Source organism: Tympanuchus pallidicinctus, unplaced genomic scaffold, assembly GCF_026119805.1.
Source record: "Tympanuchus pallidicinctus isolate F22 unplaced genomic scaffold, pur_lepc_1.0 scaffold8, whole genome shotgun sequence".
Classification (NCBI taxonomy): Eukaryota; Metazoa; Chordata; class Aves; order Galliformes; family Phasianidae; genus Tympanuchus; species Tympanuchus pallidicinctus.
In genome coordinates, this window is record NW_026294802.1 from 51,876,366 (window position 1) to 51,900,795 (window position 24,430).

A 24,430-nucleotide genomic window follows, 5' to 3' on the forward strand; every position below is an offset into this window, starting at 1 on the left:
ACAAAGCAGGTCGAGATGCACAGCTTCTTTTTCCTACCTCTTCACAGCTATGAGTTTATACTTATGCCAAATAATGCTATAGAGGGCAATGCCCAAGGTGAGTCCCCTGCAGCCCTGGATGCTTTCTGGTGCACCCAGCAGGGCAGCAGGAGGCCAGGACCAGGCTGCTGGCTCAGCCCTAACCTGTTTGAAGAGGAAAATCCTGAGAGCATCTGTGTCTCACCCAGTGTGAAACAAGGAGGGCATTCCTGACCTTCCTCAACTGCAAGGCGGAGCTAATTGATATCTGCTAAGTGTTCTGATGGGCTGAATGTGATGTGAATGTGATGCACCAACACAGTGCTGCTCCTTTTTATTATTGCTGCTGCTTTCTTCCTTGAAAACCAGCTGTTCCCTGCCCAGGTCATGGCCATGGCTAAGAAAACCCCCGTTTTGCACAAAACCTTCCCACTCTTGGTAGTTTCCCTCTCTTTAGAGCAGACTTTGTTGTTTGGTAGATGACAGAAGGCACTACTGGATGCAGCATTTTTCTGGCTGGATGTTTCTGCAAATGCGCCCGTCTTCCTGGCTGTCCCAGCTGAACAGGACCCCCCTGATTTGCAGTGCCAGGCAGCAATCAGATCCTGAGCTCCCATCCCAGCACCCTGGGGATCCCTATTCCTCCAGGTCAGGGTGGTGAGAATGAAGCAGCGTGCAGATAATGACTGTTGTAGGTTGTTAATATTTGTTGCTCTCTGATAATTAGTACAAAAAGATGATAAATGGGAAAATCTATCCCTGGCAGGTGACTCCAGCTGAGAAATCAGTATAGAGCCCTGCTCTGAGGCTGGAGCCCCTGAATGGGAATTGCAGAGGGCTCCATGCCCTTTAAGGATCAGCATCTTGCTGATCCAGAGGAAGGGTCCAGTTCAAAGTGCCCCAAGGCCCTGATGCTCACTGCATGGATGTTTTGGGGAAGCACTGCATGGGTGCATGGCTGATGCTGAGCCTGCCTGGTGTGCTTCTTGCTGCTGTGCCCAGGGTACCAGCATCGCTGCGGTGAAATCCAGCTTCTGTCACTATGGCAACGGTGAGGGATGGCAGGGAACTGCCATGGGGCTGCTCCCCCCCCCCGCCGTGTCCTTATGTGTCCCCGGAGCTCAGGCAAACCAGTTTCCAGGCTGGGAATATCGCTCATCCACCCTGCTGTGGGCTATGCTGGGAACTGGGATGGATCCAGCACCCTGTGCTGAACCCACAGGGATGGATCCTGAGTGTTTGGAGGCATGGAAGGTACGGCAGCAGGAAGAGAAGGGAAATCTCCCTGGGCTTTGAGTTTTGTGGATGCCATTTCTGCCTCCCAGCCCTGCGCTCCTGGCGGTCCCAAGGAGAGCAATGCAGCTGTTCCTAAAGCCAGGCTCCGGCCCCAGGAGTGCTTCTTCCTCCTTGAAGGTGTTTAGGGATGGAGATGTATCCAATGGTTGGAGCATCTTCAGGAATATAAAGGAGAGCTTTCCCTGAGCCCTCAGGCCCCCAAACTCAGCCATAAGAGATTTGGGAAGGAGCAATTCTGGGGGGCTGCAGCCAGGTGGATCTGGGCATCTTCTGCTTTCAGTTCACCTAACAGATGAATTAGGAAAAAGCCTCATGGGGGGAAACAGGGGCTCAGTGGGCTGCTGACAGCATCGCGTGCACTGACACAGCTGGGAGAGCTGCAGCAATTGCATTGATGGGCACCCCCTCCCTGCACCCTTATGCTGATGGTACTCAGCAGCAAAAAGAGATTATAATTAGGAAAAAAATTGTATGAGGTGCCTAGGAAAGAAGCAAATCTGGATTATATCTGTGGGCATATGTGGGAATCACAGCTTGGGTGTCCAGCTCCCGCTCCCCAACTGAAGCATGTGATTTATTTGTACCCTCTGTGCATTGGTGAGCTCTGTGATGAGTGGGATTGTGGTGGGACATGTCTTTTCCACAGCAGGGCTGCCCAGGGCTGCTGGGGGCTCCTCTCTGCAGCCCCAGAGTGACAGCAAGGCTGTGATGGGCAGGAAAGTGCAGACACTGGCTGGCACCCAGGGAGAGGGTTTGTGGATTTGAGGGCTCAGGAGCATTAGGAAGGCTGTTACACAAGATCTCTCTGTGACAGAGGGGTTCTGGCTCAAGTTCATCCCTTTTATTCTCTCTGAGGTGATAAAGGGACCCTCAGGCTTAACCAGCTCCCTCAGCAGCTGCAGACTCTGAAGAATCTCCTGCTCAGAGACCTCTCCCCCAGTCAGGGAGTCCAGCTGTGTGACTGACTGTCAGTTGAGTTTTTACATTGAAGTGATAACTGTGTCATTCCCAGGCTACAAATCGAATATACTGGGCAAAACCTAAAGGCACAGGAGGGCTCCTTCCTTTCCCACAGGTATACACTACAGAGCCAGGGAACCTGAAACAGACACATGGCCTGTGGCTGTGAGTGAGCAGGTGACCAAGGGTTTTTTTTCTCCAGCATCAACCCAAGGGCCTCAGGTAATGTCCTCCAGATAAGGGAACACTCGGTGCTTCCCAACCCTGTGCTCCATCCAGGGCTGGGCAGGCACAAAGGGTGCTTTGCTCCCTGCCTTGCCGGGATCGGTGTCAGCAAAGATCCCCGCAGTCATTGCCCAGGATGCGAGAGTCAAAGCGGATTAAGAATCCCTCAGCTGATCACATTTATTTCATTATTTGAGTGAAATCCCTTGTAAATACCATCCCCCCCTCCCCTTTTTCTTTTTATAAAAATAGAAGGCAGGGAAGAATTGCAGATTTAGGGAAAGTAGGAGTTGTATAAAATCCTTAACCTCTTGCAGCCTGAGCAGTCGTGAGGGGAGATGCTCCTCCAGCCCCCCAAAGCAAGGTAAAGCCTTGGAGCTGAGCGGGGGGAAGCCTCTCTGGAGGAGAGGAATTAGAGCTTGGCCGTGATGAAGTGCTAATTGCAGCATTGAAACAAATTGGCTCAGTGGGGCTGGGTGAGAGATCGCGCCTCGTTGTTGGGGGTGTGGATATGTTCTGCACTGTGGTTACTGTGAGCTTCTGGGTGGATAAGGATGGGTCTGGGCACCTGGGCATTGCGTTGGGATCTCAACTGGTTTAAGGATTTCTAACAGCCAAATTTCTGGATTTGTTTTTAGCCAAACTTCTGGCTTTCTCTCCCCCAAAACCACCCTGTCCTTGCTGAGTCCCTTTCCCCCCAGTATCATCTCCAGGGCCCTATATGCTCTCTCAGCTCCTCCCAGGACCAGCAGGCTTCTGCAGAGCTGAAAAGCCAGACCTGCAGAGATTAATTAAAATAAGAGCAATGAAGTTGGAGCTCAGAGCTGCAGTGATGGATGCTAGTGAAACACTTGCCCAGAGACCAACGTGCTCAGTGGTGTTTTTCTCCAGCTGAAGAGCTGTGCAATAGTCACACGTGGTGTAAAGGAACCTGCTGCTGCCATCTGGGTGCAGGTGCCCTGTGAGGATGCTCTGTCCCCGTTGGGATTTGCACCTCCAAGCTGCCAGTGCTGGTTTGTCACGGTTTGCTTCCCTGGGCTGCAAGAAGGTTTTATTTGCTTTAAATCCTAAACCTAAAGATGTGTATTAATAGCACGGCAATGCATAGCCTTCGTGGCCAGCACATGCCAGGGGTTATATAAAACACAGATTAATGGGAAACAGTGAAATGGGGGAGTACATGGAGGGAATGACTTGGGAGGCAGGCAGGAAGGAGCTGGCAAAATTAAACGAAACCCCCCAGTGTGGCTGTCCCAAGCACATACATAGGTTTAGAAAGGCTGGGGGTTGTCCAGAATCTTTTCCCACTCCTGCTCTGTGATAGGTGGAAGAGAGGTTCCCAAGGACATGAGGGATGCTACAGCAACCCCAAGCTTTGCAGCAGGTGCAAGGCAGGAGGGAAAACAGCAGGTTTGGGGCACTCTGCCTGTGGGATCGATGGGAGGATGCCTGTGGCTGGGAGGAAGGCAGCTGGGCTCTGGCCATCAATCACGTCCCGCTGGGAATGGCTCGTTGGGCTGCGGGATTCCTGGTGGCATTCCTTTTTTCAAAGCCTCCTGTAATAACAGTGGCCGTTGCTCCGTTTCCTTTCTAGATAACCTTTTTCCTGCTGCCCAACATGCTTATCTGCTGCAGACAGACTGGCAAGATGAACAGGAAAGCTGATACCTTATCTCTCCCTCTCAAGGAGCTTATTTAAGTGCTGGAATGCGTCGCAATGGTAAATGATTGTTACAATCCAAGTGAGTTACATGAGCCTACACACAGGCCCTGATGGGAAGCAGCACCCATTTAGGAAGGAGACCCAGAAGACCACCAGATTTCAAGGCTTTTCCATCGTTTGTCTACATCTCCTAAAATGCAAAACATTTGTTTAAAAGCAAAGGCACGTGCTCCTCTCCAGCCTGTGGTTTAACACTGCTGGCTGCTCCTGGCTGCATGTGGTTCCTGCGTCTCTCTGATAGGGCCTATCTGTGTTTGTCTGCTCAGCACTGAGCGAGGGGCACGGCAAGGGTTATTGCCATATCTGCATAGCACCACACTGCTCCTGCTCGCCCCTCCATCCAGGCTCAGCACAGGAAATAGTAAGATGCTAACATGTCCATAAAGGTAGATAGACTGGAGAACTACCGGGCTAATTGGAATGAGCTGGGCTTAGCTGCTCAGACAGCCTGACACGAAGGAATGAGACATTTCTGGGGATGCAGAATGCAGCAGAGCCTCAGCAATTCACTTCTTTCAGCCACTGCAAGTGGCAGCGACAGCAATAGCAATTGCAGGTGCTGGGGGGCTGAGCAGAGGGGATCTGTGATCTGTGACAGCAGAGGGGACAGGGAAAGCCCATGCTGTCAGTGTGATGTCCCCAGCAGCTGCTGCGGAGGGGTGCGATGGGGTATTTTGGTCCTGTCCTGCGTGGAAAAAGAGACGGTGATGCTGGGTGCCAGGAGCACTGCTGGGACAGGGTTCGGGCTCAGGTTGCTCCTGCTGCTCCAGGCACACAGCAGCCTCAGGAGAAATCGCACCTTGGCAATGCACACGGCTGCCATGGGCTGCTGCATCGGAAAGTTAATCAGTTCCACATCACTGACCGCTTTTCCATTGCAGAGCAGAAGGAATTGCCATCCCAGAGCAGAGCTCAGCTTGCCTGCGTTGCAGGGCTGAGGGCTTCAGCAGGAGCACAGGTGACATTGTGGCAGCCAGGATGAGACAAGGCGCTTTCTGGGACATCTGACCCCCAGCCTGCAGCTCTTATCCCCTGCAAAACTCTTGCAATTAGAGCAATGTGCATGTCTGCAAGATCTTCTGTGTTCTCCTTGTGCTTTGTAATGTCCATGGCTCCATTCCTTTTGGTGGCAGCCCCATCACAGCTTATTTGGGGGCTGAAGAGAGGACCCCACAGGGAAGCAGGACTGCAGGCAAAGGCCATGGTGCTCACTTGTCTCCCTGCAATGTGATCCAGTTATATTGACAGGCAGTAGGGCTCCAGTTGCCACTTCCTGCTGTAGTTCATGGGGCTGAGCAACGAGCTGGTGATCCAAACATGTCCCAGCAGCTGTGTCTCCCTCTCTTGGAGTGCCTTGGACCATGAGGATGGGGCTGGGCAGCCCTGCAGGCAGTGTGACGCCTGAGGGCACCCGACATCAGCCCCCACCTGGCTTCCCAGTTGTCCCTGTCAGTGTCGAAAGTAGGAATTGGGGGGGAATGCATCTGAGCTGCTCGGTGCCTGTATCTTGTGATCCTGAAATCTAAGAGCCCCCCCTGACTCAGCAGGTTATTAATAACCCCCTGGCCGTGCTCCTGCTGCAGTGCCTGTCAGTCCTGGCATTGCCTGTCTGCTCCATGGCCAGGCAAGATGCGTGCCCTGAGCAAGGTCAGGGACTCCTTCCCACCCCATCCCCACCCACAGGGCTGGGCAGAAGGTGTGTGAGGGCTCTGGGCAGCCCCTGAGGCCACTCATGCCTCCTGCCAGCACAGGAGAAGCTCCTGGTGCTGCTGAAATCAGCCTCACTGTGCCTCTATCCCAGGACCTCTGTTTTCTTTTACCTAAAACCAGCCCAGTGCAGGCTGTAAGAGAGGTGAATTGGGTTTCTCGGACCAGAGCATCCTGCTTGCCCATCCAAGTCTGGGGTACACTGGGGTCCCCACACTACTGCAGATTCCAGCTGTGCTTGATCCCGACGGCCAATTGGGTGCGCTGGACTCTGCATCTCTGCTGGACTGCTTTGGTCCTCCTTTGCCCACACTTGCCAAGGCTGTGAGGATAAAGCAGAGGAAGCACAGGGACCTTAGGGACCCTGCAGGTAGGTATGAGACCCCAGGGGAAAGAATGGTACAGCGATATCCCAGTGATGATACAGGCCGGGTTGGGGTATTCCAGCTGGAAAGTGAACCAGGCAGTTCACTCCCATGCCTAGTGCTCATTAGCCAGACTAATTAGCACTCCCTGGGCAGGTTTTAATTAGCCAAGTGCTGCCTTCAGGCCTGGAGCAGCCCTGGCTGCAGCTGGAGCACCACTTCCTTTACCTTTTCCCTTCTTGCCCTCCTGCACAGCTACACACAGACTTGCAGCTGCTGGGATCTTACTCCGTAACAGTCTGATGGAATCCCTGAGGTTTTTGCTCTTGTCACCATAATTTTTTGGGATACTATTCCTGGCACTAGGAACAGCATCCCAAACTGCTCTGATCTCCCTGCTCAGGCTGTGTCCTTCCTGGCCCAGTGGCTCGTGGCAGCGTTAAAGGAGCTCCCAGAGCCCCGCTGGGAGAAGCAGCTCCATCCATGGCTTTTCCTCCTCCTGGCCTCATCCCTGCCCCCTTTCCCTGACCCTGCTTTGCTCTTCTCTTGAGCCCAGTGTACAAACAAGCCCCCGTTCTTGATGGGGACCAGAACTGGAGAAGGGAACAGCACAAATTTTCCCTACCAGCCCTTTCCCTCCTTTCCCTGCTGCTCTTTCATCCCTCCCTCCTCCCTAATTTCATTTGATCTTTAACATCCCATCCAACCTAAGCCGTTCTATTTCCACCTTGCCGGGGCTCTCCCTCTCCTTCCCCATCCCCTCCAGCTTCTTCAGCCCCACTCCCACCGCCTCCCGTCTCCTCGGCCCAAGGACGAGCCGGGGGCTCACAGGGGACGGGTTTGTCGCTCCCCCTAGTGGGGACAAGGCAGGATGTCGCCGGGCTGGGGGGACGAGGGAAGGGTCCCGCGGGTGGGGTAACCCCGCGCTCGGTTGTGCCCCCACGGGCGTAATGCCCCGCGTTCCATGCAGGATCCCAAAGGATTCCCCATCTGGAGGTCCCGGTCTCACCGGGTTGGATCTTCATGGGTTGAGCTGCCTCCTTCCTGGCAGAGATGCTCAGCTCCCGCTGAAATATTTAGGAATCTTGTTAATAATTAAAGGACAGACTGAACTCGCAGGGGATTTGGTGAGCTCTCGTGAGGCAGAAGGGGCAAATGCAGTCAGGAGAAAAATGGTTCGCTAAAGCATAGCGGCATTTCATAAATTCTCCATGGAAAGAAAGGAACGCTGCAGCTCTGGAGGTGTTCCAAACAATGACCTTTTCCTGGAGGTGAATCCCACAGCCTCTGTTAATCACAAGTTATCATTTCAGCCTCTGTTAATCACAAGTTATCACTTCAGCCTCTGCTTGTGCCGGATGCACGCGCTGGCCAGGCTGTGCTGATCCCATCTCAGATCAGAGCTGCGCTTTCAGAGCCTGCTTGCTTACAGCATTTCTAACAAAATCACTCATTTTCATTAGCTTCATCACGTTCAGAGGCAGCTGTTAGTTCCCTTTGGCAGGGGGATGCGAGATATTTTTGAGCTGTGAAAGAACAGCTGTCTTGCAGCACAGGGAGCGGGGGGATTGGATGGCTGTGATGGAAAGTTGGAGCTGTGAACACAAACGCCTTCCTGAACTTGTATTCCTACCACATCTGTAGTCATTTGGAGGGTTTGAAAGTAGGCAACAAAATGATGTGCGAGTTTAAGCCTCAGCTGAGTATTAGGCATTGCAAATCATTTAATGTCCCAAGTTGGAAGGGAGCTGTATGGATTGTCAAGTCCAACTCTTCAAAATACTTTTGATACATTGGGGGCAACTGCATTTTCATCTGTCCATGTGCTCAGTTTCTGGGAGATTTGAACCTCTTTGTCCATGCAGGTCTGGTGGCTAACTCCAGCCTGAAATATTGGGCTGTTTGTCCTCTGAGTTGGTTGTGGTTTAATGACTGAAGTGAATGAAATAGCATTTTCTATAGCTGGGGCGGCGGGGGAAAGAGGGGGGGCGTTGTTGTTAAAGCATCCACATTGCTTCTCCAGAGGTTTGGCTTTAGTGTTGCCTGGGACAATTGCTGATCTTCAGTTTGGAACAAAATAAAGCCCATATATTGACCTAATCCAGAGGCCAGCTTATGAATTGCTGTAGAAGTCAGACAAGTTGGTGTAATGCAGTCACACGTTGCCTTTCTCAGAAATATTCCTTGTACTTTGAGATGTGCTCTCTAGGATCCTATGACAAGTAATTGGATTCTGATATTTCCTCCCCTCTCTAGACCCTTTAAAAAAGGGAGATTTGGCAGATATTGTTTACGCAGCCATGGCTGTGGGAAGGCTTCCCAGTGGATGTAGAAAGGAGTTTCAGCTTTTAGGTCTGGATGAAGAACAGCATTGTTAGCCTCTGAACAGCACAGCTGAAGGGAAAATCACCCGGCCAGGAGGAGCAGAAGCTGTAGCTTTGTTTTGCAGTCACATCCAGGGAGAAGCTGAAGTGATGGCTGATGAAGTGCCTCCAAAATACGTGCAGTATCAGGCAACTGGTGTTTGGTTCTTATTGCAGGCAATGCTCAGCACTAAAGGCAGCTGAAAGCAATCCACTTCCACTTGGGAGAATAGTTTCTTCCTTTTAATCAGCCTTGTTTTAAACAACTTTCTTTTTTAGTGCCTTCGGTTGTCATTTGGGTTTGTCCTTCGGGCAGCCAGTGTTTGCTCAGTAAGCATGATGTATGTCTGCAGACTTTAGGAGGACAAGCAATAGTCTGACAAATAGAAACACTTCGATGGCATCTTGTTTGTATACAAAACCTGCCATTCCCAGGGGCCACGAAGGAATAAAGAAAAGGAACAGCCTTACTGGATCCAGCAGCTAGGAGGAGCAACAGCTGCTTGGATCTGCTCCTACCTGGGAGGACTAGGAAACAAACCAGCAAATCAGATGGGCTGAGAGCCCCAGCCTCACTGGGACAGGAGTCAGTAGGTCCATCCTGCTCTGGCAGTGAGAATTGAATGAGAATAGGAACTGGATGAACTCCACTGATGTTGTGGAGGGGAGAAAATGAATATACTCTGCAAACCAGCTCTGAAAGCAGTGCTACTGGAATTGTGTTGCAAGACCCCAGGTACCTAATTAGCTGTACAGAGTCCCTGCCACAACTTGGTGTTAATGAGCACTGTGTTGCAATCATTGCTTTCCCTGACCATATTTAACCCAGTTTGGAGGAATAACCAAGATTCCTCTGTTTTCTTACTCTTCTCCCATTCCCTGCCTTTCATACTATGAGTTAGAGAGGTGAGAGGCTCCAGCTCCCTGTCTCACTGGAACACTTTTCATTTTTTCTCCTTAAAAACAGTTTTATGAAACCATCTCCATTGATATTAAGCCTTAAATAAAAGGGGGAAAAAAATCTTTTGTAACTGCAACTGAAGGTACCCTTATTTTGTCTGACGCAGCATCGTAAGTGGGATTGCAGGGACCGGCTTGAGCCACTCGTGTCTTCTCTCCTGCCTCATCTATTTGACAGTTTAACTCTTCTCATGTTCTTCCTGACAGAGTTCGGATCCTAAGCCCTGCTCACTTAGCTGTAGGCCAGGATTTCCCTGTAGCAGTCTCAGACAAGCTGTTGAAGTCAGTGCAGGCATGAGGCATGGCTTGATTTAGACCTGAATCTGAAATGGTTTTTCATGCTTCAAGGCATGAAGCAGCCCCTATCTTATGAGATTGTAAAGCATGATCTTCTGTGGATAGGGCAATCCGCAACTGCCCACCTTGTTTCTTCTGCAGCAGCTGATGTTGACTGCTGTCTGCGGCGGATGAGAAATGAGAAGGACCACGATCTGACACCATTAGGCAAATGCTTGCTCTGTGTGCTCTGAACGGCCTCTGGATGGCGTGCAGGGCAGGACTGCTTTGCTTTCTCCAAAGGAACTGTGGTGTTTTGCAAATGACTGCAAAGGGAGTAAGGGCCTGTTTTGTGCTGCAGGCTGCCGTTTACAGCTGAGCGATAGCAGAATGGCATAAGAGCATTTAGCCTTTGGTCTGCTCTGCTGTAAACCAGCCTGAATGACGCTAGACATGGCTGAGGATTTATAGATGTACAGCAAATGTTTGAAGAAAAAACAGAATATAATAGTAATTCAATTAATTCTTGGAAGCCTTAGAGTGCAAGTCATTTCTGTAGATACAAATCCTATACCAGGGTTGCAAGCCCTCTGCAGTGCTTATTTTCTATTTGACAGGATTCTTAATTAGTGGAAGAACAAAGCACACAGCGGGGTTCCTGCATTCACTCGTAATTAATCCTGGGAAGAAGAAGCAGGAGGTTGAGTTTGACTCTCAAGTCCAGGGGAAATTCGCTCAGCTCTCTGGAAGAGGTCAGAAATCAGAGTGGGCAGCAGAATGGATCCTGCACAGAGCTGCGCACTGAGCTTCAACCTGGCAAAACCTGTTCATCGATTTCTGCCCAGATCTCCTCTCACCAATCCCATCCTACTCACTGCCATCTGTTGCGGGTCTCATCGCACCAGTGAAACCAGTTCTGGTTTATACAGAGGCAGGTGAAAAGTGCTGCAGGCTATTTCTAGAATGGCACAGGAATTTGTCACTTCATGACAAGGTTTTTCGGTATCCTCACAAACCAGGCTGGGTTGGAGATGCTCTTTTCTGTGATGGCTTTTCACTGTTCAGACTGTACAAACAAGCCCAGTCCCAGTGCAGTCCTGAGCCATGAGACTGGGCAAAACTCTGTGGAGTTGCCTCAGCCTGCTGCTGGACGGAGAAGCCTTGGTTTGCAGGAGCTGCAGTGTATACACATGATAATGAATGCGGAATTGGCTTTCATTTGTTTACTGCGTCCTTTTGATCTCCACAACAGGTTGCATTAGCGTTTTCTTTAATTGGCACATCAGTTCCCTTGGCCTTGGATCGTTGCCTTGGAGATACACCAGGGACCTTGGAAGAACTGCTTATTACAGCAGCAGGTGTGCATAGCGCTGACCTGGACAAGTTTGTGAGTCACCTGCCAGTGGCTTGGGTTGTAGGTGGCTGCATGAGTCACTGAAAGCAAGGGGATCCCACAGTGCCCAGCTCCTGAAGGGCCACACTCATAATGCTGTTGGGTGTTTGCTGTTATGGCTTATCAGTACTTGTGGTGGGAGGTCAGCAGTGCCAGGAAGGAGGGTGGGCTCCTCTGTCTGTTAGGAGAGAAGTAGAAGGCATTGATAAGCCCAGAGAGAAAAAAACTGATGGGGAAGGTGAGAAGGGATGCCAAAGGGGAAGAAGCAGTGAGGTATTTTGACAAAGAGAGATAGAGGGGATCCAACAGCCAGGCAGTGGGTTTTGTGCATCTTTGGGTAGCTCAGTGCCTGGCAACTTCAGTAGCTGTGCAGATGAACCGTAGGAACAACACATATGGTCCAGAAAATTTCTTCCCTCTGTATCATTCTCAGTTTGTTTGAGATCAGACATCTCTCATGAGCAGCACACTGGATCACAGGTAAGTCAAAGGGTGAGCTTGCAGGAGGTCATTTCATCTGGGCATGAGCCCAGGTGTTTATTCTCTCTCTATATATATCCACACACACACGTGTGTATAACATGTATTTACAGGAGTGATCCAGTATTCCTTCATGACTTTTGCAGGGTTGGTTGTCACCGCAATGACATCACCAAAATGGTTCAAACCAAGCAGAATTTTGAAACTTTAGTGCCACCTTTGAGGTAAAGCAGGGGAATGTATCACAATCTATCCAGAAAATGTTATGTAAGGCTAGATTTTAAGGATCTATAGTGAGTTTTTTCCAACCAAAAACACCCTGGAAGGGCTTGCTTATCATTTTCAAAAATGGGCAGATATTTCCTGTATTTCCAGCCAGTAAATGCATGGCTGGTGCATCACAACATGCAACAGGGAGAAATGAATATAACCAGGAGAGGTTCAGGTTGGATATTAGGGAAAAATTCTTCTCAGAAAGAGCAGTCAGGCATTGGTACAGCTGCCCAGGGAAGTGGTGGAGTCACCATCCCTGGAGGTATACAGGAACTGTGGAGATGTGGCACTGAGGGATGTGTCAGTGGGAATAGCGGGGATGAATTGGAGTTGGAGTGGGAGAACTTAGAGACCATTTCCAGCCTTAGTGATTCTATGAGTCTAAGAGTGCTAGAGGACAGGGATGGAAAAATAAAGAGGGAAATGGTTTGTCCTTACACTGAGGTGACAACTCCCAAGATTTAAGATGCCCTGGATGGAGAACTGTACTTCACAGCAACTTCTACAGCATTTTCAGTGCAAAGCTCCTGCCAGGGATGCTGCTCACACTGTGTTGACCTAAAGTTCCGCTTTAGGCTGAGGAGGAACTGTCGGCCTCATGAGACTGCTTGTATTTAATGGCTGGGTAGAGTTCTATTTCAGAGCAGGAGTGCCTGTCTTGCTCTACTGAGTTTGTTGAGTTTGTTTCCATCATCGCTGAGAGAAGAAATCAGTACCTCTGGAGTGAAATCTCCCCAAGGAGCCAACTTCTCCACTGTCTACAGACAAAAAAGGCTCTGATGGGACAGAAATCCCAATGGCCATCATCCCGCTGTCCTAACTGGGGCTCCTCACCAAGGAGGCCCCTCCAGGGACGGTGACCCCACCACCCTCTGGGCAGCCTGTGCCAGTGCATCACTGCTCTTTTGGAGAAGAAATACCCCAATACCCCTTTTCTGGCACAACGTGAGACCATCACCTCTCATCCTATTGCCATTCCCTGTGAGCAGAGGCTGACCCACCTCACCACGACCTCCCTTCAGGGACTTCAGGGAGCAATGATGTCTCCCCACAACCTCTTCTCCATGCTGAACCACCCCAGGACCTTCAGCCGCTCCCACAGCGCCGTGCTCAGACCCGCACAGCTCCATGCCCATCTCTGGACACACTCTGGAGCCTCGATGTCTTTCTAGGGGCCCAGAACTGAACACAGTACTGAGGTGCAGCCCCACACTACAGAGGGACAACCCGCTCCCAGCCCTGCTGACCACACTATTGCCACTATAACTACTGATAGTACTTCCCCCTGTACTCAGCTCTGGTGAGGCTGCACCTGGAGTACTGTGTCCAGTTTTGGACCCCTCACTGCAGGAAAGACATTGAGGAGCAGGTTCGAAGAAAGGCAGCAAAGCTGGTGATGGGTCTGGAGCACAGGCCTTACGAGGAGCGGCTGAATATGCTGGGAATGTTCAGTCTGGAGGAGACTCAGGGGAGACCTTATGGCTCTCCACAACTACCTGAAGGGAGGTTGTAGTGAGCTGGGGGGCAGCCTCTTCTCCCATGTAACTGGTGATAGAACCAGAGGGAACGGCTTCAAGCTGCGCCAGGGGAGATTTAGGCTGGACATCAGGAAATACTACTTCTCTGAAAGAGTGGGCAGGCACTGGAATGGGCTGCACAGGGAGGTGGTGGAGTCACCGACCCTGGAAGTTTTCAAGGAATGTTTGGGCATTGTGTTGAGGGACATGGCTTAGTGAGAACTATTGGTGATGAGTGGGAGGTTGGACTGGATGATCTTGAAGGCCTTTTCCAACCCTGGTGATTCTGTGAAACGCAGCCCCCCCTTGGAGGCACGTCTGCAGCAGGGGCAGCCCGAGCTCAGGGCTGACAGTGGGCTAAAAGCGTCGGCGCTGCACTCAGCTGCGGAGCTGTGTGCCACCTGGTGGACTGCGCTGGGTGACCTCACTGTCCGGGATGGCCCCGAGCGTGACCCGCCCCGCTAGCTTTGAGGGACCATCTCCCCCACGGCTGCGCGGAGCAGGAGGCGTTTGCCGGGCTGCAGCTCGGCCCCTTTCCCTCCTCCTCCTCCGCCATCTTGGGTCGGCCCTCAGCCGCCGCTCGGCGGAGCCCTGCAGGTGGCGCTGTGAGGGCGGCGGCGGCGCGGTTTCCTCCCGCGCGGGATTGACAGGCCGGGCCGGGGGAGGAGGAGGGAGCGGCAGCGAGAACCCGTATCGCCCCGCATCCCGCCGCGCAATCCGCCGCCATCCGCCGCGCCCCGCGCCCATCGCCGCTCGGCACCCGGCTCCTCAGGCGCTCCCGGCTCCCAGCCACCCCCGCAGGTGGGTATCGGGGGCCGGCGGCGGCGGCTGCCGCGGGTATTCGGGGCGGTGAGTGGGACCGGGGGGGGGGGGGTGGAGGAGAGGAGGAGGAGGAGGTGGTGGTAAAGGAGGAGGAGGAGGAGGAGGAGGAGGAGGAGGGAGGGCAGGGTGAGGGAAGGTGGGACGAGGCAGCCCTAAAATGGAGCTGGGGCCCGGCGGCTGCGGCACCCCGGACCTGGAGCCCGCTCCCCTTCCTGGGGCCGCCTCATTGTCCCCGAGCCGCCCCCGCCGTCAGGCCCGGAGCTGCGGTGCCGCCTGGGCTGTGTAGGCCGCGGGGCTGCGGGCTGCTGTGAGGATCGCGGCTCGTTTGCTTGGCCGCCGTCTGGAGTGTGACACAAAGATCTTCTTGTGGCGCTGCTGTGTGCGTCTCGACAAAACAAGGAGGGGGAGGCTGGGATGGGTGTGGGGGGGTGCATCCAGAAGGCTCTGGGTTGTTTTGTTGTGATGCTGAAGGTTTACTGGGGGAGCTGAAATGCCGCCTGGTGAGAGGGAGGAGGGGGGGGGGTTTCGCCGAGGAGAGAGTTGGTGTTGGTGCTCGGGGAGTTGTGGGTGGGTTTGTAGAGGTTGCTCTGCTTGCTGGAAGGGGTTGGTCGTCGCTGGGTTCTTGGGAGCGTGGCTGCTGCAGGCTGTGGGGTGGCTCTGAGGTGGGCCCTGGGAGCGTGCAGCACCGAGCAGGGTTTGTTCAGCAGCCCTGGCTGTGAGGCGAGTGCAATTTTCTCGTTTTGTGTGAATATCAACAACCCCTTCGTCTGTGGAATCAAACCTGAACGGGTTTGGGTGAGTGGGGAGTTCTGGGTTTCCTTAGGGAAGTTGCTTTGATTTGCCCTGCAGGCTTTTTTGTTGTTTTTGTCCTCTGAACGTCAGAAGGGTTTGGATGGTCTTCTCGGGGTAGGCTTATCGAACGTTTGTGTCTTTGTCACTGGTGTTTGGGGTGATAAGGTGATAACGAAATGCTCGGGACCTCAGAAATTCTGTTCCTAGGAATAGGTAATGAGTGCAAGCAGGTTGCAGTGTCTGCATCATCAACTGAAGTCGGCCCAGAGGGAGGCTGTCCCACCCGTTTTGAGACAGAATTGAGGTTTATATGGAACGTTTTGTCTTGTCTTAGCCCTTGCCCTGTTGAAATACCTGTCCGTGTTTTTCACCTTCATTGAAATGCTGTACGTGCATTTGATCAGGAGTTCACCCAGGATCCTTCAGATCCTTGTGGGTCCATAGGTGATGCTGCTTCTTTCTGTGGGTCAAAGTGGTTCTTCCTAGCTAGCAGAATCTATTTTGGGGGCACGATAAACAAGACATCTCCCATATGACCTCTTGGAAACGGTTTGGTGCTTTCTTTTTATAGTTAAAAAGTTCAGATTAAAAATCATACTGACAAAATCACAAATGCTGCTTGAGATTGGTGTTCTTAATTGCTTGATTCCCCAAATCGATTACATTCCTCAGTCCAAATACATCTGCTGGTAGCTTAATGTTGGTTTTGTGCTTAACTGGGCACACACAAGGAATATAACTTGATTCCTTTCTTATTCATAGGCACTTTCACTGGTCTGGTTTTCTGCATGTCTTTAGTTGACAACATGTCACATGTCTTAGGATGTTTCCAGTGTTCACTGATAAGAAAATCTGTCTGCAGGACTCAGATGTCTTTCCTCTTTAAAATAAGAAAATAGTAAGCAAAGGCACTTATACAGGTTTCCAAAGCTGGCATTATATGGTGCTCACTGCAGACTTTGCATGGAATTTTAATTTATTTTTAGTTTACAAAAACTATTTTTTTTCAGGAGAGGAGCCCACTTTTTTTAAATTCAGACATTTTTCTTTGGTCACACAGTGTGTGTTTTGATAAACTGTTGGCTTTTTTTGTCTATTTTTGTATGTGCATGAAAGCCTGGGAACAGTAAGGAAGCAGCCCATACAAACGCTGGAAAGTAGAGGGAGGGTTTAAAAATGTCTTGGTTTTAATAAATATGAGTAATGTTTCTAAAGATTCTTAATAAAAGCTTTTGACTTCTACGGTGACATTTCATAAAACCCTCTATTAAAGCTTTCTGTAGCGCCTAACTTCAAAGGCTCGTTTATTCCAACAGCCTTCTCTTAAAAGGAGGAATGGCGTTGTGTTTTGTTTGAGCCTGATGCAGCGTGCCCTGCTACCCGAGCGGTGCTGTAAAGGCAAGTCCTGGGTGCAGAAGCTCTTTGCACAGCTCCCAACTCCTGTGCAGTGTCCTGCAGGCTGTCCAGTGCGGGGTGCTGCTGGTGAAGATCAGGACGGTGGTTTTGGCATGCTTTCCTAGTGCCTCCAGCCCACCTGAGCCGTGCAGCACAGAGCCCTTTAGATCATCCATTACAGAATCCCCACCTGCTTAAGATTCAAAAGCGTGAGTTGCTCAAGGCCTTCATTACACTCACCTGAGTAATTGGAAGTATTTGAAGGCAAGCTGGGCTGACTTTTAAGTGCTGCTGCACTGAAAATAATGGTGTAGGTTTTTATTTTATGATGTTACTCTGCACAGAGATCTGGCTCTAGTGGAGTTCCCACTTGTAATTCCATGTTTTCTTACAGGAATAGAAGCAATATGAACAGGGAAAACTTGCTGAACATAGGATGGTATTTAGGGGGAGGGTTTATTGCAAGGACTTCAGTTGTGCTCATCCCTTTTCTTCACTGTGTTCCTCCTGTGTTCTGCAAGCTGGCAATGATTGTGATGTCTCAGTATTGCTCTTCTTGCTATTCATACCTTGTAAGTGGGTTTTGTTTTTCATGTGGCACTGACTCATTCTCCTAATAGGTCGATAATTTCACAGCTCCTTATCACTAGTTTGTCACTGGGAACAGAAGAAATGCAGTGGGGTATCATCAGGCACTGAGGTGAAAGCAGTGCAAACAGGTAAAAGCTGGGGGACATGTAGTTCTCTCCTTCAGCAGAATATATCTTTCTAACTGGTGAAATTAAATGGCTTTGTTATGAAAGGCCTGATAGCATATGCCTGGAAAGCACCTTATGAAGGAGACAGATGGGTGCTCAAACTGCCCAATTTGTCTAAAGAAATGTTCTCTTCCACAGGAGAGAAATGGGGCTGAAGCAGATTTTATTCATCATATTAAGCCTTGCTGAAATTGCTTGTTAGTAACTTGTGCTAGCATTCAGGATGTTGTGTGTGTGTACATGCTTCCTCTGCAAAGATAGCAGAGAAGAGAACAAACCTGGGAAGTGTGTAGCTGTAAATCCTGTGTGCTGTGTGTTATTTTCCTTTGGAAGCATTGGAGCTGTAACTCAGGTGGGCTGGAAGCTGGCATGGTAGCACTGCATCACTCTTCGTCTAGCTGTGGCATTTAGTCTGTATTGAAGCTGCTTGGCTTGATGTATTGTGGGGTCTGTGAGGACAGGAGAAGGTTTGGGGGTGTTAAGAGATGGGGGGGGGTCACTGTGCATGTCCAGTGCCTGGTATTGAGCACCTCCATTTAGCTGGAAGCGGTGAGAGCTCACTGTTGCATTTTTCAGAGTTGCAGAATCTAGATTGGAAAAGACATTCCAAGATCATTGAGTCCAACCACCTTAAAGGATTGTAGATGTTAATTTATGGAGGACTACTGAAAGCAGTCTCCCTTTGGTTGCAAGAGGGAAGAAGCAATGGTAGGATTTGTCACAGGCAGAAGTGAGAGAGGAGGACTGGTGGGCCAGACTTAAAGTACGGAGGCTTGAAAAGGAAACCAAGGGCAAGCAGCTAAGGACTTGCTTAATGGCACACTATGATGTGGCCAAGAGGACTACTTTATTGCAGTGCAGTACTTGAAACGTGCAGGGGGCTTGGGTTAGCTGCTGGGAGCATCCTCAGTAGCCTTTGAAGTTGAGGTGAGTGGCACAAAGAGGAGCAGACTTCAGTATTCACAGAGGTGGCATCCTGTTGGAAGGGATTTGGTGGAAGAGTTCTTCCTGGGTTGCTGTTTAAATGTTTTAGACACCACATTTGCTGTTAATGGTGCTGCAAAGAGCAAACAGGTTTGAAGAGCTCATGTTGGGACTTCACCTCCCACAGGCACTTTTTGTGTGGGATTATAGCGATGTTTTTTTTGGAAGTGCTCTGCAGTCGGGTAGGTTCTTCAGCTGTTCCTACCTGTATGTGGGCTGGGAGCCCCATACAAAAGCCTCAAGTGCTCTTGTTCAGAGTTAGGAGTGGGCTGCAGAGCCGGCAGGGGAGTAGGGCACACTCAGGAGATGTTTCTTAATGGCTGAAATAGTACAGAGTGCGGTTTTATCTTTTTCTTAAATAACCCAAGAATCGAGCTCCCACCTAGCAACCGAAACTTTATGGCCAATCATTTAGGAGTAGTTTCACGAGATTCAAGCCTTACTACAGCGTTAGTGCTCTGCATTTGAACAGAACGTTGCTTTTAGTGATGGCTGTGATGCTGCTGTAGTAAAAGCAGTGCATGGAGTTGGCAGCGTTCTTCTCCCAGCACGCCGGCCTGCTCCTCCACAGTTCCCCTGGCCCAGGGCTGTGTGCTGCTCCTGGCTGTGCACGTGAGGGGGGCAGAGTGATTTCAGGAGTGGTTTCCAGCCCCACAAAGTCAGAGGTGGAGGGTCTGTTTCTTGCTCTGCCACTCAGCAGAGCTGCATAGTTCTGCGGTGTCATTTTTCAATCTGGAAAACAAGAGAGATGACACCTTGCTAGTTATGCGCTGAAAATCTCTCTGTAAATTAAAGCATCTATGAGATGGCTTTGCTTCCTGTCCAGCTTGGCACAGTGCAGATGTTCTGTGCATGGTCCAAGTGGCAATGGTTTCCAGAAGAGCATTACAACCTCTCCCTGCTTCAGAGTCCTGAGCCATGCTGCACTTCAGAGCACTGAGTAGAGCTGCACGTATTGTTGCAGTTTTTTCCCCACTTTGTACCTGTGTCCTTTTCCCAGCAGATTCTTTTCAGCATTCTCGGCATTCATTTGTAGTGCAAATGGATCCTATGAATAGGAGTCCTGTAAGAAGGTTTGCTGTGAAATGCTGCATGCCCTGGTATTGTTAAAACCAGAGAACCTCAAGGAATACTTTCTTGGAAGCCTCAGTATCTGCAATGTAAGTGAACTGCAGGCTTGTCTGAACTCCTTGTAATCTCATTAATGATTTGAACCCGCTGTGTCAGTCTTGATGGCTGTGGGAAGTGGGTGAAATCTGATAGAGAAAGATCTATTCAGCCTTTGCCAGGGCAGCTCTGTGCCCTGCGGTGTGGTGGTGGTGCTGGGCTGGCTGCAGAGCTGCCTGCCAGAGGAGCTCTGTCAGCAGTCAGGGAAGGAATGGGGCTGGACAGACTGGCTCAGCTGGGGCTCGTGGGCCATGCGTGCACTGAGGGATTGGTGTTTACTGCTTGCAGTTTGATAGCATTGCATTTTGTCTTTAGTCTTTGTGAAGATCACCTTCTGTGCTAAAGCTGAGCAGGAGATGAGGCTGTGAAATCAGCAGCTGGTCTGAAAGTGTGGTGAGGTTTGTTCCTAAAGCCTAGGTCAGGTGAAACGAGGCGTGCTGGCACAAGGTGAGCTCCCACCTCCCCTGTGATCCTTCCTTCCTGAGACAGAGAAAACAGAACTGCTTACCCAACAACTGTTGGCATTTATGTGGAAAGAGCTTTCTTTGTTTCTCAAAAAAAAAAAAACACCTTGTAACCCTGAGGACTGGCAGCTCTGCTCTCATTTCGCCTCCTGGATCTGTGACATCTCCAATCTCTTGCTAGCTATAAAACCTGTATCGCATGGAGGTGAAGTAAGTTCCTGAGCATGGGAGCGGATGAAGGATTTGTGAAATTGCAAAGAACATGTGTGTGTGGTTGCTCTTTAGAAGGCATCTGTTCCCTGGCAGCAGCCTGGATTGCAGTCCTTTGGCTTGTCCCTTGCCCTGGTTGTGTCAGGCTCTTCCAGGGTGTGAGCTGAGGGGGCAGGCAGCACATTTCACCTCTTGCTATATCTCACCTTGAATATATGGGTATTCTTAATGTGACTATTGAAAGCCTGTGTGGTAGGAATTTGAGGAGTCCATATGCAAGACAGATAATTTTACAGCCTTAAAATGGAGTGGTTGGATTTAGTTGTTAGCAGTGGAAGTGTGTTTGCCAGCTTGGAGCCAGATGTGGTGACTTGAGCCATCAATCAGAAGGACTTCATGCAGTGACCTCAGAACTTACATGTGTCACTTCTCTACCCCTGTAGGCTTCTCCAAGGCATTGGACAGAATTGGTTCCTCTTTTGGTACCTGAGGGTGGTTCTCTTCCACTGGAGGAAACACCATTCTAGACCTTCCAGATGCTGCTGCAACATTTTTCTTCCTGTTTTGACTTTTTTTTTTTTTTTTTTTTTTTTGACACTTTGCTCGTTCATGATTTTGCTCAAGAACTGCTTTCTTTAAGGTCTTAGCAGCTCAGGTTTGCATGGCTCTTGCACGCAGAGCAGGGTCAAGGATGTGCAGGGAGGCAGGGACAGACACCTGAGCTCTGGGACCTGTGTCACTGCCTGCAGCGTTACTTGAGCAACTGCTGTTTCTCTGCCTTGGTTACCTGTAAAATAGAGCTGATAATGTTTGCTTTGGAACCCCCTCAGGAGATCTGGAGTAGCTACTCACAGTCTGTTGTTCAGATACCTAAATGCTCAGCTTACCTTACAGTTCAGCTCAATCCTGCCAGGAGGCTTCTAAACAGCTTTTACCAGCATAGCATTATGCTGGGGATTTCTGCTTGTATTAATATTGCTGGTTTGTGATCAGCCCTCCTCGCTTTAGTGTTGAGGGAACAGGATATTGCATCTGTGTATTCTCCCTGGATGCTCAGCTCTCAGAGGAACCGGAGCAGGGTGAAGTGAAAGGCAGAGCCACAAGATCTTGCGGTTGGTGTGCTTCAGCTCTGGGCTGAGGTCTGTGTTGGGACCAATCTCCTTTAGCATCTTTATGGCCTGGATGAGAGGGCAGAGATTGTGGTGCTCCTAGTAGTCACTGCTTCCAGGTGGCTCCACTTACGATCAATTTCTTGTTCTGAAAGGTCTGAAAGTTTTCCAGTGCTGCTTTGTGGATTAAAGATACAGTTAGGCTCTTAGGGGTTGGTTCCTTCAGCGTTGCATGATGGGGCAGTTGGGCAGAAAAGTCTTGGCTTTGGTGCTGCTGGGAAAGGAGAGAGTTTCATTGAAGCTCATAAGCACTTTCTGTGGGCAGTGGACCAGCTTTCTGCATGGATTTTTTTTTTCTGTCATGCATGCTGTAGTCTTGCATGCTCAGGATGAATTATTTCTTATCTTTGTCTGTTTTCCCAGTTACTGGAGTTCAGGGGCCTCTTCAGGGTGCAGCATTGTCTGTTCAGAGCTAGTTAATGTTTTTTTGTAAATAAGGTTGAACTCTTCTCCAGGCTTCAGTCTGCGTGATGCTTCACTGTTAGTTACAAGTCCATGTTTCCTGGCTGTCTCTCTGCTCCTTGCCTGCCCAGTGCTGGGAAAGCTTTTGGCAGTGAGGTGAGGCGTCTGTAGCTCACAGGCCAAACCCTGGGGCTGCCGAGTACTTCAGCAACAGGAGCTGTGATTGCTGACCTGTTGGTGTGTTTATGAGTGAACCTGGTGAAGACAACTGAAGAAAATTAGGTCAGGTCATTTTATAGAGCAAGCCCTTTGTGCTCCCATCTGCATACAGGGCATCATTCCCTGGGATGAATCTTGGGCTGTCCAAAGGATTGCCTCTCTTCTCTGTGCTCCTGCTGCATGTCTCAAAGTCAGGCTTGGCTTCCAGGTGTGATGGGCAGGCTGGCCAGCAGGCAGGTCTGTTGGCAGACAGCCTGTGACAGCATTACTCAGCTAGCAGCATACCTCTGCAATAAATCATGGGAGATGGGATCCTGGTCTCTCATTTTTTACAGGGAGAGACAATTCACAGGAGACAATGCAGAGAGCAGCTGGAGTTGTTTAGAATTAAAAGGATTGCGAGGAGGGTCCCCGCTGGTGAATCATGAGCCCTGTTTGTTAAGGGCTTTCCATCTCTTCTCTGCACTGCAGAATGCTGGCTTGTTCCTCTGATCTGGCAGGATTTTTTTTTTTTTTTCTTTCAGATTTTTAAACAAATCTTAGCAGCTTCTCCTGGGCAGTGCGACAGACTGGCAGAGACAGGCTTCCTGTGGCCTGGGCTTTTGGTACAGCCTGTCTGCTGCACAGCTCTTCTGTGCAGATCCTATTGACTTCACACTTGGATGCTGATATTCTCCCTATGATCCCCCCTTTACTAAGCACTGGCTCCTGGAAATTGCTTGCTCATATGGGCCCTTTCCCATCAGGGTGGCCATCCCTGCATGGCCCAGACGGGACTTCCACAGGATAAAAGTGCATCTGGCACCAAGCCCTGATAGCAGCTGGTTGGGCTGTTTCACCAAAGCTCTTGGAATGGCAGCCAGTGGCATCTTTCATTGCAGAGGCAGGTGGTGACTGTTCGTGGATAGGTGGTTCTTGGTGGGGCACGTTCCAGAAGCAGTCTGTCTCCCTGCTGACAGATAAACGTTTAGCTCTGAGGGTTAGTAGCAAAAAAAAGACTGCATGTATTTAAGGAAAAGTGAACACCACTGATCTGTAAAACTATACCATGTTTTTCAGAAGGCTTCGTGTTACAGGTAACGTTAGAAACCACAGAAGACTTCAGTTTAACATCAACTCTAAGTAAGTAGTTTCTCAGTTCTGGAAGTACAATTCAGATCTTTCAACCTGTGAATTTCTTAGCAATTCATATAAAATTTATGGTCAAGAGTCTTCCTGATCTGAAGAAAAGCCTTTTCAGTGTTAATCTCCATCCCTGTTGCTTCGTTTTGTGTTTGTGACTGCTGCTGTTCAAAGAGCAAGGAGTGCAAGTCTACAGCAAAGAATCTGCAGTAGTCCAGGTCTTTGCCCAAGTGATTGTGCTTGGAGGTGTGCGAGGAGCTGATGTGGTTCCTTCTTTTTTTTTTCTTGGTGTGTGTGTGTTACCTTTGATCAATCTGTCTGCCCTTTTCAATTAAGGCTGGCTGGCTTCCAGATATTGGAGCTCCATTGAAGTCTTGTGAATAAAACTCTAGCAGCCCTTCCTTCCTACAGGAATTCACAAAGAACTTTGCAGGCAATCCTGTTTGTCAGGGGTCTTTCCCTTTGGTTGTGTGTTCAGCTCCCAGGTTTCCAGCTGTTAACCAGTGCCAATAGCTCCAGCTTCTCCCAGGGCTCTTTTTGCAGGACAGCCTCCCTGTGCACGGTGGATCCCTGCTGCAGCTCCAGGACTTACAGCTGTCTGGATGAAAATGTATCTCTTTAAAATGGAGTTAGACAGTGTCAGTACCTGCAGGTCAGATTCAGGGTAGCATGATGAGGACATGAAGACGTGGAGGTAGAGGAGCTCTGTGTCCAGAAAGTAATTTTGGCAGGTTGTTTGTGCCCTGGGGCCTCTGATGTCACCGGTCACGCTGCAGTGTGCTCAGATTCCTCTGAGAAGCTCAGTATTTCACACCATGGTGCTGTCTCTGGATATTGCTGGTCCTGAGAATGGAAAGAGCTAAGCTGGGTGCTAATGCTGATAGCAAACCTTCCCCCAAAGACCTCTATAAACCCAAAGGACACCTTGCAGAAATGTAAGTGATAGATCTTTAGTTCTACAAAACAGAGAATAACGCTTTCTTTAGGGTCAACAGTCGGTCACGGAAACCCTGACCACAGGTCAGAGGCTGTCAGTTTTCACATGTCAGCATCAGCCTTCTGGTTCTAACTCCCCTAATAATCATGTGAGCTGGCAGTTTAGAGCTCAATTAACTTGATTTTTCTCAGAAACTGCTTTGCTATGCAGGACTGGAAGGCTTTGACAGTCTCTGCCTGGGTTCCCTGTCGAGCTGTGTGTTAGGAAAATAGGGCAGTGTCGTGATGGCCTTTAGAGGCTGTGTGTGTGACACAGTGCCAGGTGACCCAGGGACAACTCTGTCCTGCTGGTGGGGTGGCTGCCACGGGGCTCAGCACCACTGTAACCTTTTTGCATGCAGAAATCCCTCACCTCCCCGTGGACTTGTGTTCCC

General features: G+C 50.1%; 1 protein-coding gene across 18 annotated transcripts in view; it reads left to right on the forward strand.

The window, feature by feature from the left end:
* The first annotated feature begins 14,139 nt into the window (after positions 1 to 14,139).
* PRRC2B (proline rich coiled-coil 2B) overlaps positions 14,140 to 24,430 on the forward strand; it is a 47,741-nt gene continuing 37,450 nt past the window's right edge. For 6 of the 18 annotated variants that reach the window (XM_052667813.1, XM_052667822.1, XM_052667816.1 and 3 more), the window contains exon 1: positions 14,141 to 14,357. The gene's annotated coding sequence lies outside the window, so the exon portion shown is untranslated. Of the gene's footprint in view, positions 14,358 to 14,623; positions 14,758 to 24,430 lie in introns of those variants that run through there. The other 12 variants (XM_052667818.1, XM_052667823.1, XM_052667824.1 and 9 more) reach the window with 4 other exon arrangements.